General features: G+C 38.8%; 1 long non-coding RNA gene across 1 annotated transcript in view; it reads right to left on the reverse strand.

Moving 5' to 3' along the window:
* Positions 1–840: 840 nt before the first annotated feature.
* LOC106026054 (uncharacterized) overlaps positions 841–13,021 on the reverse strand; it is a 66,404-nt gene continuing 54,223 nt past the window's right edge. The window contains exon 3 of the long non-coding RNA XR_010042118.1: positions 841–2,037. This is a non-coding gene — a long non-coding RNA (uncharacterized LOC106026054). The remainder of the gene's footprint in view (positions 2,038–13,021) is intronic.

Genomic DNA, 13,021 nt, shown 5'->3' on the forward strand with positions numbered 1-13,021 from the left:
ATTTTTATTTCAATCTTTGCTTGAAAGTGTGGGTTTAAAATTAACCCAGTGACAGATTGTCTGAGTTAATGTTATCTGGAGTGAAATGGTTCATTGATAACGAAAACCAGAGAAGTAGCCACAGTATTTTTTAAGGAAAAGTATGTGTAGGAATAATAAGGAACAATTATTAAAATTTGGGAGGTACATCATTGGGAATAAAGACTTTTTGTGGGAAATCTCAGGCTAACAGAGAGGAGGTGAGACCAGAGAGGTGGGGTAATCACCTGTTCAGAAGTGAGACAGCCCTGTCGCCCAGAAAGCCCTATCACCTCAGCGAATTGATGAGGTGTCGTACTTAGCAAAAGCAAGAGTAAGCTTCCAGCCAGACCTAGGGTCTGCACCACAGCAAAGACTCAAGGGGGATAGTAGTCACACGGGTGATCATCCTCGAGGAGCTTTCAGGAAGCAGCGCTGGACACTGCACCCAGGACCTGGCTGGAAATGAAGTGTCCAGGAAAGGGAACTGGGAAAAAGCAAGGTCTGAGATCAAGGAACTCAGTGCACAGGAATCCAGGAAGCCAGGACCCACCTGCGGGCAGCTAGAGGAGCAAGCACCACCAATCTGACCCACTAAGCAGCAGGCTGAGCGCTCGCCTCAGGTATTTTCAGAACTACAGGGGACAAGGGCAGCAACAGAGGACCCTGCTGTGAGGGACGGGGAAAGGTACGAAGATGAGCCTCTCTTCCCACATTTATTGTTATTTTCTTCTGACTCTATCCCCAGAACCTAGAACTTCATTAATGTAACTGAAACAATAAGCCACTCATAACTTCATATGATAGACGATACAAGCGACATTAGATGCTCAGAAATTAAAAATTATATTTCCCTGTAACACATATTGAAAATAGACACAGTGAAATAGGGAGATCATTTTTACAATTTAAGATATGGTACGAGGTAGCTGCACACTGGGAACACTGTATTGTTTTGGTGAGAGCTGAATGCAGTCAAGTCACATAGATACAATCTGATGAAAGGTAACTTCTGTGACTGAGCCCTGTCTGACTGGAAGGCAGCTGGTCTGCACAGACCCTTGGAAAAGAGATTCCAAGAGCAAGCATTTCCTGGGTGGATTGCTTACTGTTCAGCAGGAAAGGCCAGGGTTTGAAAATAGGAACTTCCTGGCTCCAGGACTCCTCTGCTCTGTGAGGCCCCCACGCTCCCTTAGCCGGGTCTGTGTCACAGGAGGTCACCATCTCTGTCAACTCACCTGTTTCCCACTCTTCCCTAACAGCTGCCTGCTCCTCAGTTAACCATGTTGGGTACTCAGAGAAGTCAGAGAGTTGCTACAGTGTTTCTTGAACGTTTCCACCAAGTCCCTTCTAATGGAGAAGAGGAAACAGCCACCCACGAGTCTCTAACCACAGACTTTTGTAAGGGAAACATTTTAAATTGAAAGGATTTAACTGGAAAAACTTATTCCATGAGCAAACAGGAATTTTTCTATTTTGTTCACTGACTATAGGAAGCACTTGGGAAAACAGCAGATACAATGTTGCATGAATTAATGAATCATTTGCTAACAGGAAAAGAAATGGTTTTCCTCTCTGTGTCCTTATTTAATCACTGCTGAGCAGAATTGAGTTACTTCAGAAATTTGAGCTCATTTGAATTTACATCATGGTAATTTCTCATCTTGTGTCACCGTATTCTGAGAGCCTGAACCCAGTGAAAAATGGGCACTCAAATGAAATTGGTTTTATCTTTGTTTTGCAAAATTTCTAAAGGCAATCACTGAGGTAAAATGAACAGAACATTGCTAGAGAGGTGGTTTAATGGTTTCAGATGATGGATGGTAGCAATTTTGTTAAATATCTTTCAACTAAAAGATCCAAAGACTTGTGTCATAGAAGTGGCTTTCTCTTTTGTTTCTTGGAAAAATATAGCTGAAAAATTTCTTCTCTGGTGGAGAGGGGAGATTGAGCCCAGGGCCCCAGGCATGTTAGGCAGGTGCTTTACCACTTGCTGCATTCCCAGTTCTTCAAGGACCTCTGTGAAGGAGAAAAACAACAGATCACTTCTGTTTTTGTCGCATGAAATTAAATTAAGTTTTCAAGATTTACTTGTCAAGAAACTCTTCTCGACTCTCACATTTTTAGTTCTGCTACACAATCTGATCACACCACTGAAAGTTTCTCTATTTTCATGCTTAGAAAGAAGCTACACTTACGTTCTCTGTAAATAAGCCAGCTTTCAAAATCCCTGTTGACCACTGGGCAAGGATTCATCTTGTGATCTACACTTTAACCACTGCCATAAGTTTTTCATTCTCCAGGTTTAAAAAAGTCACTCCAAGGGGCAGGGGATATAGCTCAGCGGCACAAAAGCCTGCCTGGCAAGTATGAGGTGATGAGTTTGATCCTCTGATACCAAAGGGGGGGGGGAGAGAGAGAGAGAGACAGAGAGAGAGAGAGACAGAGAGACAGAGACAGAGACAGAGAGACAGAGACAGAGACAGAAGGAAGTAAGTCATTCCTAAGCAGCATTTCCTTTGCCTGTGCCAGCACACTCACCTGTCAAAGAACAAGTTTTCAAACTCAGTTCTTCACATTTCTTTTCAAATTAATTTTTAAAGATAAGCACTGAAGTACTTTTCTGTTCATTTTAAGTAAAAGCCAGCAATTTTTTTCCAGCTCAGTCATACACAAAGAAAACCAAGAGAGGTTCTTGTAGAAGGAGGCGTGATTGGTAGAGGACCCCACAGCTGCTGAGGTGCACAGGGTGCAAAAGGACCCTCTTCCCACAGAATCACCAGCATGGATTCATTTCCATGGACACACCCACCCAGTGTGGTTTTGCATACATTAAGGAGAAGTCTCATTTTTAAAAAATTAAGTTACTTGTCCCCTATACATTACCTTTATAAAATTAGTAAAGAAATATCAGTGCTTAATCAAATTGCTAACTTAACTTCCATGATTTCTGACTTAAAAAGCAAAGTTAACATTCATGCCTTAGTCGGTCCTTCCAGAATGTCCTTTTTGTCTGTTGGAACTATTTGGATGAACATCAGTCAGTAAGTGTGATTTTTTTTTCACCTCTCCAGTTTCTTTCAATTCTTCACACAGATATAACTACAATGTGAAACTTCCCTGAGTTTCTTTGTCTTCTTTTGTAAGTTTTAACTTAATCATTATGTGGTACAGTATTTTTTTTTCAGTAAGGCTTTTTACCCCTAGTCATTCTAATTTTTCTTCGTTAGTACAATACTTTCTGATTGTTCAGTTTCCCTTTACCACACAAGCTGTGATAGTTCATCCAATTACTCTCTGGATTTTTTCCCCCTGGAAGCTATAAAGAATTAGATCTTTGGCATTTAACACAATATTAAAGCTATTTTTAAAATCCCTCTAAAGATTTATACTATTATTAAATGACATCCACCTATACCTAATTCAATCATAAAAAATATAATCTGTGACTTTTACCCTGAACTGTACTGAGAAATCCTCATTTTATAGCCATTGCAGTATTTTTGGCTTTACTAAAAATTTTGAATCATCTTTTGTATTTTATATAGTCTCAAGTTTATGAACCAGCTATTCAGACTGCTCCTTTGTGTTTATTCTGCTTGAGTTTCACTCAGTTTCTTGAGTCAGTGGCTTTGCATCTTTCACCAATTTAGCAACACTTTCTGCAATTTTTTTTGAAGTCTTTAGTATGCACTCTTCATTTTTCAGGGCTCCAGTGATATAAAAGTTGAATCTTTTGTTAGCTCACAAATGACACTGAAAAAATTTGAATAATGAATCAGTCTTACGTTTCCAGAATTCATGTCACTTGTTCACTGCTTGTGAGGGTGTATGTGTGTGTGTGTGTGTGTGTGTGTGTGTGTGTGTGTGTGTGTATCTCAATTCAGCTTTCATGTATTTCACTAAGGATGTTTATGTGTGAACTCACAAGAGATTTTGATCAGTTCTTTTTGCTTGTGCTACCTGTGTCACTATGACATCAGGATCCTAACCTCTTCATGAGTGAGAGTGTTTTCTCAGAGTCTGTAATATGGGTGATAATATTAATTATTCTTTAAGTATTTGGTAGAATTCTACAAAATCATGTAAATCTTGAGGTTTTTTTTTTTCCAACTATGGATTCTGTTTCTCTTGGAGTTGTTGAGAAAATCAGACCATTTGGTTGATTACTATATGAATAAGGACCTAATGGCTTGTGAGTTCCAGGGTAAATTTCTAAATGGAAAGAATAGTAAGTCTTTGCATCTACAAGGGTGCACACTTTTATGCCATATTTGGAGGGGGTTTTGGAGTATACTGCCTGAAGCTACAGTGACCACAAAATGCTGCAAGATGTTCATCAGTAGCCATGTACCTAGGTAGTGTATACACCGCTTGACAATTATCCACAAATCTCTCCAACCACGAGCAGAGAAAGCAGCCAGATTACCAGTTCTTTTCATTTCTTGGCAGGTGGTTTTGTCATCAAACTTTCAGGCAATTTTGAAAGAAACCATATCTCTTCGGTGTCATCATTATTCTATAGACCTCAAGTCCATACTCATCTGTTTTGCATGTCTTTTGTATTTCTGGGATTACCAATGGAAATCCCTTTTTATGAGTGATTTCAGCTCAGTTAGTGAGGTGTCACAATAAACACATTCTTGAGTATAGCCATTACTGCATACAGAACGCCTAACTTGTACTTTAGCATTTGTGTATTTCACAGGGAATGTAGACTCCTGGCCAAGATCCTTACAATGTTGTTGGGCCTAGTTTTAACATCAGATCATTCCACTTGGTTGCATGACCATTTCATACCATTTCTATTAGCCAAATGTGCACCCACGTTTGTTTTCTTCATCACCTGGATCAAAGGAGTCCAAATCCCCTGTGTCCCTTGATTCTTGTTCCAATTCACGGTCACAGGAACTTTGACTTCAATGGCCAATGTCAAAGTTACTACCGTCTTCTTTATAATGCATGAATGATCTGATAATTCACTTTCGACCTCCTCTAAAACTTGCTTCTCTGGCTTTTCATATGCCATTGTACTGAGCTGAGCTACTTCTACTAAAAAAAAAAAAAATCAAAAGAAAACTTTTTAAGAAAACAAATCCTAAACGCACAGAAATTTAGTAATGAGCATTACATGGGTAAAACTCGCCTGTTGCTGCTTTAGACCGCCTCTTCACACTTTGCCATTTGTCTGCCCAGTGAATGTACAAGTAGATTTCTGCTTCCCCTAAGTACAGCCACTGTGAGTCATACCCACATTCCACCTATGGTAAAATGCACATTTACAGAATGGAAAAGTGGTGTGGATTTGTTTTATTCCATGTGAAGCTCAGATAAATATATGCAAAACCTGTTTAATAGTGTTACATCAGTAAAAATCCCAATTTGACACTTTTGCACACATGCACACACCTTGACATTCATCTTACTTAGTGGGCAATCACGAAGATTGCCTCTTGTATCCCCCAGGTGCGGTTCTGAGATGTACAGCCAGCTACTATTATGCTGAAGTACAATTTTGTAGTAGAAAACTATGGGATGGATAGTTGTAACCCAGTGATATGTCCTGGGTATGTCCCAGTGGTGTAACATCTAAAAGTAGGAAATCGGTAACAAAGATGCTGGAATATCTGGAAGAACAAGGTGGTGTTGGGGGACTGGAAGAAAGGGAAGAAAATAAGACCGTGAGATTAGAAACTGCTAATATTCCTGGCTTAGGACTCACACTTGATACTTCTCTGTTGCCTGATTCCCAAACATTGAGAACGTACACTTTTCAAATGTCAAGAAAAGCTGTGCTTCCATCTGGACTGTAGAGTTAGGAATGACCTGACCTCCCACACCATGATCACAACCACCAACAACTACCACTGAGAATCATCCAGAAGTGTGAAGCCTCTCTTTCTTGTCTTTCTAATTTTTTTGTCAGTATCAACTAAACCTAAAAATATAATTTGTTGTCTCCCATAACTGGGTACATAGCAAAACATACGACTACAAATGGGGAAAATCCATCCAATGATGGCTCATTGGATGAGCCATCCATCCAAAATGGCTCTGTAGAACTTATTCTAAGATTAAACATTTGATTAAATGCCTTAAACAACAGAAAACAATGAAATAGCTGTTATTTTTTTTGTCTTTTTATCAGTACCAGGTATCAAACTCATGACTGCCTGCTTGCAAGGCAGGTGCTTATGCCACTGAGCTAAATCCCCAGCCCCTGAAATAGATGTTATTTATTGGGTCATTTTCTGTTTATGCCAATATTTTATGTTAAAAAAAAGCATTTCCTAAATGTAGCGGGATCATTTATTTATAGCTCTCTGTTAAATCAACAAAGAGAATTTATAGCTTATCTTGGCAGAAGGCAATACATATAAATGTAAAACTGTCAGAAAAAGAATATTTTCAGTTTTTTATATTGTACCCAGAATATTAAGTTATTCATGTAAAAGAAGCACAAGGAAAAAGATTTTCACTGTAAAAACAATGAATCTATTCCAAAGGCAGGCAGGAAAGAAGATTTATAAACCACTGAGGATTATTCTTTAAACTATGTTTCACATCTCACTTTAAACAAGGATTGTAGCTCAGATTCTTTAAAAATACTTAATACAACCTAAGTTTCTTTTCTATCTATAACATACTTTAAAATGTTCTTAGCTTGCTAGGCAAAGCTTCAAAACTTATTTCAATCTAAAGTTCATTTTAAGAGGAAAAAATATGTTAGGAGCAAAATCTAAATGAAATCATATCTTTTAAAATGTTTGTTTTTCTTGAGTTCCATTTTCTGTTTATAATGCATGAACAGTGACTTACAAGTGATTATAATGCAGTGACTGGATTTCCTAGGTTTAGTCTAGAACTTATGGATAAAAACCCATGGGTCTCATAAAAGTAAACAAAAAGGTAGGTCTGGTCCAAGGACACCAGCATCATCTTCCCAAAATGAGACACTCATGTCATGTACTCACACACACACATGCACACACACATAACGATATGCACAATATTAACCCCCAGAGGAAAATGACATGAGTGTCTTGGAGAAGTAATAGCATGAACAAGAGCATCCTATTAGCCTGTGTTAGCTTTCAGGGACCTGTTGGGGAAGGGAGGAAGGCAGGATATGCCATACAAAGGGAGACACTGCTACGCTCTGCTTTGTGTAAAAGTATACCACTCCACCCTGTGTATCAGTGAACAAAGTGGGTGGGGGACAACAATTTGGTTTGACGAAGTAACAAGGGAAGTCTCCTTTTTTAATTCCTGGGGCAAAGAAGAAACCCCAGAGTTCAGTCAGTTTGCTTTTGTTACCTTTCTCAAGATCAGTGATTGCTAAGCAACAGAAAGGAAGGAAAGGTCAGCCAACCTCAAGTAATCTGTCCTTAAAGTAGTTCTCAACTCTAATAGCCATGTTTCCTGAAAGGAGAAAGGAAATTCATAGGAGAATTGTAGGAGACCTCCTAGCAAATAAAAACCTACTTTTTGACTATAAGAGAAAAATGTATATCTAGAATGTCAAAACAGAAAGAGAGAGAGAGAGAGAGAGAGAGAGAGAGAAGAAAAAGAAAAGCAGTAAGATCACTTCCATACAGCAGAGTAGTTTCAGCTTTTTCACCAAAGTGTTTGTGGAAACAAATGTGAAAAAAAATTGTATATACTTAAACAATTTTTGTTTTATTTTATTTAGCTTTTCAAATAAATTTTGCCTTTAGTGTAACATTTCCAACTGAAAAGTTAACTTAAATTTCCCTTAAAAATAAGGAACTAGACTAGGCCTGAAATCTCAGCACTCCAGAGGCTGAGATAGGAGGATTAGAGAGAGTTCCGAGGGCAGCCTGGTTCACACAGTGAGACTCTGTCACAAAAAAGGAAATATCTTTTTATCTTATCAATAAATGTATTGTTATTTATCTAAATTACACAGGCACTGTTTGCTAGTATCATTGTATTTAACTACTATCTTATCTTAATTACTGTACTGCAAATGGTGAGTGGTTCATTCAACTCATGAAGAAATTATCATCTTGAGGAAAATAGTTCTAAATAATAATAATTATGCTGACTACACATCTAAGATTGCCACAGTTTTTTTTACACAATGTCCAGTAAAATTTGAGATATTACTGATAAGTAATTTAAAACTTTTAGTATAAGTATATTCAGATTTCGTGTTTAAATAGCTATATACTTACCTACCTACTTATTTTTGTGCTAACAATCAATAAGTCAATTGTTTATTAACCAATAATCCTCTATTCTATGCCACAGACATTCCTCAAGCCAGATGCTCTTGTCTTGGGCACAGTATATATATATTTTTCCCCATAGCTGCTGACAGTAAGGTTGCCATGGTAAAACCATGCACTGAAAACATCCTTTTTTAAAATTCTGAAACTCTAACTTGAAGTATTCTGTATTCTACCTGGTAATCGCACATGCATCCATTTTTACCTAAAAGAGTCCCAGTTGGATCATGACTTCTCAGTAATTATTCACCCCACATTTCACTCTCAAGTGTTCTAGTTTGAATGTTAAGTTATATGATGACTCCTATACAAAATGCAGCTCGAAATCTCCACAACAATATCAGAGGACAAAGTAAAAAAAGATTTTAAAGCCAGAAGCAGAAGCCAAAGGAAGAGCCGGCCTGAGCCAGTGATAAAATTTGAAAATCAGGAATGGCCCAGCCTGAGTTCTGGGGGAGATTTGTGGAACTTCTGCTTGTAGCAAGATGGCCCTAACCTATGCTCCAGGCTCAAAATCCTATCACACACCACTCAAAAGAAAACTGTAAGTGGGAAGTCAAAAAGAATTTGGAGCAGAACGAAGCATACTGAGTAAGACAAAACAATAAAGTAATTATTAACTGCTAACAAGAAGATAAAAAAATTAGGAAAATATATACTAATAGTAAGATAGAGTATATTTTCCATAATAAGCAAAATAAAGGTTATTATATAATTTTTTAACAAAGTCATATATTTATTTCTGGATTTAAAAGTTTTAAACAATCATTTACTAAGTCATTCTGCTTTAACTTGAAGAATTGTAGACTTTGTTTAGTTATATAAATCAGTAAGATCTTTTGTTTTGTTTTAATTTTTAATTTTTTTCAAATCCATTTTATTCAAACACATGAAAGAAGAAGAAGAAACCTACACAAAATTGTAAAGCACACATCAGTCAGGGGCAGCAACAGTACATACATTGCGCATTATCATCCCCAAATCATTCTCCCAGAGCACAAAAGAGCTGCATTCAAGGGTCTGAACAATAGCAGCACAAATAAATTCAGCGAATACAGAGAAATCAGTAGTATAACTGTTTTACTATATTTTATATACATATACATACATATATATGTTTTTTCAGCTTGTCACACTAATGAAACAATATGTTTATACATGCATGTCGCATTTATTTAACTAATAAGTGTGTTCCCAAGGCGCATCCGTGTACCTATCTATAAAACTGTCCAGTTTATCACTTTATAGCTGAGTAGTACTCCATTGTGTACTCCACATCTTTTTTATTCATTCCACAGTTGATGGGCATTTAGATTATTTCCAAGATCTGGCTGCTATAAACTGTGCCCCTGTAAACATGGGTGCACACATATCACTGTGGTACAATATTTTTAACTCTTTTGGAAAAACACCCAGATGGGGAATAGCTGGGTCAAATGGGTTCTCCAATCCTAGTTTTTTGAGGAATCTCCATACTGATTTCCACAATGGTTGCACCAGTCTGTATTACCACCAAAAGTGGAGAATTGTTCCTGTTTTCCCACAGCCCCTCCAGCTTTGATTACTGGTTGATTTCTTAATACTAGCCATTCTTTCTGGGCAGTGTTGTTTTAATTTGCATCTCTCATATAACAAGTGCTGCAGAACATTCTTTTGTGTGTTTATTTTCTGTTTGTACGTTTTCATCTGAAAAGTGTGTTCATCTCAGATGCCCATTTTTGGATTGGGTCTTTAAATCCTTGGGAGGACTGCTTTTTTGAGTTCTTTATATGTTCTCCATAGTAACCCTTTATCTGAGGAACAGATGGCAAACATTTTCTCCCACACTTTGGGTTGTCTCTTGAGTCTGTTGGTGGTGTGAGCCAAAGTGGGAGGAGTGGGTCAAACTCATTCATTCACCAGCAATTGCTCCTGAGATCACTAACTCACAAACACAGATGTGGCATTTACCCACTGACAGAGGCAGAGCCCTCATGGCCTCATCAGCCCATGAAGGTCCCACTCTCCAAACATTAAGTTTCCAATACACAGAATTCAGGGGTTCACTCACATCACAGTGTCAGGGATTATGACTGCAGTTTCGATAGCAGCAATACACTCCCATGATTCAACAACAGTCATCAGAGCACCAAGTCAGGCTACAATTACCGAGGCACTATGGATACCACAATCAAGTATCGAAACAGGGTACAAACAAACAGGTTACAACAGGCACAAACAATGTTTTGCTCCCCAGTCCTCACGTGCTGGGTCTTACTCTCCATTGCAACAGTTTGTAGAGGTGAGGCTCGTAGGAAGTGATTGGATCAGGAGAGTACTAACTTTATCAGTGGATTAATCCACATATGTGTTCAGAATTCCAAAAACTTATTAAGATATAGGTCCTCAGTGGATGAAGCAGGTGTCTGAGAATGTGGCTTTGAGGGTGTGTTTTGTCCCTAGCCCTGTCCTTTGGGGCTCTTTCCCTTTCCTTTTCTCTTTCTCCCTGCTTCTCAGCCATCACAAGGTGAGTAGCTTTCCTCTGCCACACACTCCCCTCACCAACATCAGAAACAGCCAAGTGACAATGCATAGCACTCTCTGAAACCACGATCAAAGCTGAATCTCTCTTCCTCTAAATTGCTTTTCCCAGATTTTGCACTACAACAGTAAAAAGCTGCCTAGCAAAGAACCATTTCAGAAATTAGCAGGCCAATAAGCATAAAACAATATTGTCATATCACAGATTAAATACATAGAATCTAAAATTTAAAGTAGTTTGACTTGCGAATTCGTGTCTTTATGAGGGTTTAAATGTTAGCCCATCAGTGATTCTTTTTTACTTTCAATGCTGTATATGGTAAATAAACAAACATTCAATACTTTGTTATCAAACAGATGCATCGGTTGATTTTGTCCTTCTGTAGGCTAATATAAGTATCTGAACATATTTAAGCTAAACTAGGCTAAAGTATGATTGAGGTTTGGTAAGTTGAGCACATTATACTAACGTTTAACTTGTGATACTTTAAACGTGCAATACATTTGTTGGGATGTATTCCAGATAACTCTGCAGGTATCTGCAGAAAGAGTGTGCTAAACAGAAAGAACAGCAAGTGAGAATGTCCTGAGGTAGCAGTGTGCCTTGTGTGCTATAGGAACAGCACAGATGCTCATGTAGTGAGAGAAGAGTGAGCAAAAGACACCAAAACAGAAGACAGCCTGAAAGGGCAACAGGAAGCCAGGTTGTGTCAGACCTTCTAGGGTGCCTTTAGAACTTAGCTGTCACACTGAGCAAAACAAAAACACACGGGCGGGCTCTCAACAAAGAAATGGCATGATCTTACACTTGTTTCAAGGAGAACTTAAAACAGTAATCTCCAAGTATAATTCTAATTTGTTTCTGAAAAGTGGAGTCTATCAAAGTAGTGTATGCTCATTGTAAAAATAGATGCCTTAAGCCTTTAGTGTACAGACGGACTCATCCGCCCTCCGTGGGGCTTGGGGCTGAAAAGTGGTAGTGGGGTCGGAACTCATCCTCCCACCCTGCGAGACCATGGCAGCTTAGCACACACCCTGGGGTCAGACAGCTGCCAACTATGTGCCGCCCTCTCACCCTGGCAAGGGAGAGGAAGGAGTGGGCAGCAGAGCTTATTGTTGGCAGGTGAAGGTTGTTTTGTTTGTCTTCCTACTTCTCCTCAGGTGGAGATTAGCTCCCGTGCAAGAGCAAACTGATAGCATCTTCATTAATGTCAAAGAAGGTTTTCTTGATTCAGACACATTCTCTAAATAATACAGCACTCGGTTGTCAGAATAAGGTGCAGAATCCCCAAACTGCAGCCCAAGACTTCCACAGCACAGCCTCAGAACACAGCATGTTCCCTGCACTCTGCACCGTGGGCGCTGGCCACACAGAGCTGCTCTCCACTGCTTCTTTGTTCACACCACCTAAATCATGGCCAGCGAGAAGCATCCAAACAAAGCTAAAAGCAAGCACTGGGAATGAGGCGCTCTACATGGCTTTAGCCACATCTCTTTGTCTGTTTCCTGGATGCTACTATTCACTTCATAGAATGTGTCTGACATCAAATCGATGACATGTGAAAGCCCTTCAGATAACAAGAAAACAACCTCCTTTATAGCTGTTTGTTTGACTGAAAGGGAGAATCATGGAGAGAATGTGAGAGGGTGTTCAGGAAAAAGAAAGCCTAGAGTAAGGCTGTTGTGGGTGGATGGGTTCCATGGATCCCAAGAACTGCCCTCTCTGAATGTTCTTGGTCATGTGGGTGGGGAGAAAGTGAACAGTCTAACGTGGAACTGCAGTGAGCATACAGATGGGGACCTATCTTCCTTGTGTCATCTACCTTCACAGCAGCAAAATGACAAAATACATATAAAACTGTAGCTTATGTATCATTTTGCCTCCAATACCAATAGAGTACTGACATAACTAGGCAAGAATAATCCATGGGTGCCAGACACAAAAGTAGGGCGGGGGATGAATTCAATAAATAGTAGAACATTTTCATAGATTCAAAGTGCTTCCTCATCTTTGCTTGCTTATTAATAGCCAGGGAAGATTAATAACTATGTAATAAAGAACTGAGACAATGCATTGACCAATGATTAAAATTAACATCAGCAAATCCAGATGGTCACTGTGTGGCTCTGGACATGATACTCTGAGAGGTACATAGCATAATTTTTATAGCAATCTGGGTAGGATGGTACCTCCTATCTTAAAATTCAGTAATATTTGGAAGAATTACTTG

Source organism: Cavia porcellus, unplaced genomic scaffold (assembly GCF_034190915.1).
Source record: "Cavia porcellus strain 051 isolate PalLab524CR breed Dunkin Hartley unplaced genomic scaffold, mCavPor4.1 scaffold_22, whole genome shotgun sequence".
NCBI classification, from domain to species: Eukaryota; Metazoa; Chordata; class Mammalia; order Rodentia; family Caviidae; genus Cavia; species Cavia porcellus.